Source organism: Triticum aestivum, chromosome 7B (genome assembly GCF_018294505.1).
Source record: "Triticum aestivum cultivar Chinese Spring chromosome 7B, IWGSC CS RefSeq v2.1, whole genome shotgun sequence".
Taxonomy (NCBI): Eukaryota; Viridiplantae; Streptophyta; class Magnoliopsida; order Poales; family Poaceae; genus Triticum; species Triticum aestivum.
Window position 1 is genome coordinate 415,974,202 of NC_057813.1, and position 3,384 is coordinate 415,977,585.

Below are 3,384 nucleotides of genomic sequence, written 5' to 3' on the forward strand. Positions count from 1 at the left end.
CCATGTTAATCAGATTTTACGAACCGTCCACGTGGTGGGACTGAATTATTACGGTTAAGATCCACTGATATAATTATCTGCTATAATTTTGCAATCTGAGAAAAAAAATTCAATTCGGCCGGAAAATAATAATCATTGAAAAGGTATAAATTGTTTCTCTTCACGATCTCCTTCTAATTATCTATATTAACACGTAACAAGAGTTTCCTTGCAAAAGAAAACAGATTTTTTATCTATAATAACTACTACACGTACTACATGGTTACTCTCTCCTCCACGATCTTCTCTCCTCCATTATCTCTCTCCCCCCACGTACTACACGGTTCCTCCTCCACGATATCTTCTCTTCTCCATTATCTCTCTCTCCCAAGATGCAAATCAAAGCCATCCACAGGCTCTACCCTTCTCCATTATCTCTCTCGCTCTATGTCCCGATGGAATACAGATCCATATTCTCAAGCAGAAGGCATAGATTCGAAAAATCTATAGCGCCTACTATGCGCCATGTGCGACTGACCCCCTGATCCAGCGTGATGGGCACACCCGGCTGGACAAACGGTAATTGATTTCCTCATCTATGTCAGATTAGTATTCTCATGGTATTTATTTTTGATTTGTTTTCTTGCTGACATAGACTTGAATCCATCTTGTATTTTCCTTTGGATTCAGATTGATTTCTTTGTGTCATGCGGCCCTACAAATCCTCAGGCAGCCCAACAAATCCCCATGCTCCGTCACCTCTGCACGGCTCTATCCTCTCTCCTAAACATCTGAACCGCCTTTGTGGGTATATATTTTTCTTTTTTTTTCTTTTTTTTGCGGGAGGGTATATATTTTTCTATAAAGGAGTTCAGCTATGCCATGGTGTTGGTCGTGCAATACGTGGTTATTCATGTGCAACAGTGCAGACATGGAGAGGTGCGTATTGTCGTAACAAAAATTATCAGATTGTGGTGCAAGAATGTTTGGTGAGCAGACATGTTGATAAGCGAGTCACTGCGTCATGGGGTTAACTGTTGCTGATCAGAGATAAATCAAGTAATCATCCATATATCAGGACATTTAATTTTTTGGTCAGGGAGTATTCACCGGTGGAACACACATTAGTACTTGCCAGAATATACATGTACGTGCCTGACTGCAATGCATGCTTGCATCCTGTTCCATCTGCAAAAAAATTAAGGTAATTGAATCAACTACGTTTGATCTGCTATATGTGCAACACAATGGAATTTATTACTGCAATTAATTTCTTATTTAAGAACACATATGGCAGATCAGATTGAGGCTTGGAGACTAGCATAGAATTGCATCGATGATAACGCGCTGAGCCCATGTCGTAGTGCCCGAATGGCAGACCATTGCGACTAAGACGAAGGCTTTGGTAAGCCCTGCATGATAATAGTATAATTTTCATGTCGCTATATGGAAGAATGACTCCACAAGAGAATCTTCGTCATGGTTTGAGAGGAGGGCATGTTATGGCCTCAAATTTCCAATTTAGCGGTTTGGGCATAAGGGGCACGCAGACAACCTGGCATTGTTCAAGGCACCACTGCCGGATGCGTTGTTCCGCAAGCCATGTTTGCTTCCATCTAGTACAATAGACCAGAAAAATCAGGACCTTCATACATGGATGTTTGGGTATGAAATCATCTTTTATACACAATGATATTCATAATGTACATATTAGTTTTGACTGCGCAATAACAGCACAGCTACAAACTTCTAAATTATGCACGAAAGTATGTGATGGTTGATCTATGGAGGGTACATTATACAACAGGGACATTTGAGAAAATAATACAACTTACAATTTACATTATGTCAATCTTTCCTTTAAATTAAAATGCTTTGTTCCCTACCATGGTAATAGTAAATAATCCGCCACCTATTGTCCCATCTCATTATCTCATGCCTTGAAGCTTTATCTGTGTGAGTTACCGGATGACCTATTCTCTTGCGAAGTATACTCCATCTTCAAACTCCACAAAAATGTCCGGATCCTCATGGAATCCGGGGTCCTCATTGCGATCATGATCCTCTGATTGGGGGGCGGGGCAGTTAATATTCTTGACAATTTGCCTCCATGACTATTTAAAAGAGTAACCAGGGTATTCGGTTAATACATCTCAATGAGTAAAAAAAAGGTACCGAACGGTTAGAAAACTTACCCATTCAATGGGATTGTACATGGAGAAGGCCTCTCGGCAATTTAAACGAAGGAAGTCTTCTTCTTCTCCTTTATAGAGGTCGACCAGTGCTGTTGCCAATGCGGCTTGGCTATCCGGACCCTTTCGCCTGTAGCGAGAAGCGTCGTCCTCCCCATTATAGTTCCATAAGGGAGTTACCCAGGATTGAAGTGGATGGATGCATCTCTGTATCGCAATAGCCATAACTTCCACTATGGAGAGTCTGGAATGGGTCAGTACCTTGACCTTGTTTACTAATCTCACTTCCGCACTGTCTTCTTGAGCGGGGGACTTGGGAGGCCAGCTATATAGCTTCTTCAAGGGGGCGCTCGAAAATTCTGGCAGTCTGCGCCGAACAAGGTCCAGAAGGGGTACATCATCGATACAGAACCATTCCGAAGACCATTCGACGGATCCCTTCTTTGGAGTCCCGACTGGGTAGCCGGATCCGGCTATACGCCATACTTCGGCGCCACCCACTTCAAAGATAGACCCGCCGCCCTGATGGCGGGGGACGAGGCAGAAGAACTTTTTCCATAGTTCAAAGTGAGCCTCGCAACCCAAAAACAATTCGCAAAGGGCGATGAAACCGGAGATATGTAAAATAGAACCTGGTGTGAGGTTGTGCAGCTGGATCCCGTAGTGTTCCAGTAGGCCCCTCGGGAAGGGGTGGATTGGGAATCCTGCACCCTCAAAAGGAATGATATGGACCACACCCTCTCCCCTTGGCTGGGATTGGGGAAATTCTCCACCGATGCATCAGCACCTATAGTGGTTAACCCCGCTCGTATAGAGTCTAGATCCGAGGAAGGAAGATATCCTTGCATTTGGAGCCGACTGAGCTGGAGGTGGGATACGGAGCAACTCTGCCAGTCCCCTTCTTGAGGGCCATGAGGGCGCGAGGAGAAGCCAGGGGCATTCGCCATGGTCTGAAATTTTCCGTGGCTTGCTCTATTGCTTTTGGTGTGATGCGGGATGACATTTTGAAGATCTCAGCTTTTTTTATGGGCGCAGCTTGTGCCTGTCGGGAATATTAAAATATAGGGATGACAGACCGTTTGCATTCATTCGGACGCATGGAAATCGAGGCGAGGCAGGAAGAAATCATAAAGACTGGACGCGGAAACCGATGCCGGACTATCGCCAATCCGGAATATAATGGGGAACCCGCCTTGCAAAGTTGAAGACTTGC

At 44.3% G+C, this 3,384-nt stretch overlaps 1 long non-coding RNA gene across 1 annotated transcript; it reads left to right on the plus strand.

The window, feature by feature from the left end:
* Positions 1-266: 266 nt before the first annotated feature.
* Positions 267-1,616, plus strand: LOC123161964 (uncharacterized). Its single transcript, XR_006480974.1, has 3 exons — positions 267-558; positions 670-1,183; positions 1,277-1,616. It is a non-coding gene; the product is annotated as an uncharacterized lncRNA (long non-coding RNA).
* Positions 1,617-3,384: the final 1,768 nt, after the last annotated feature.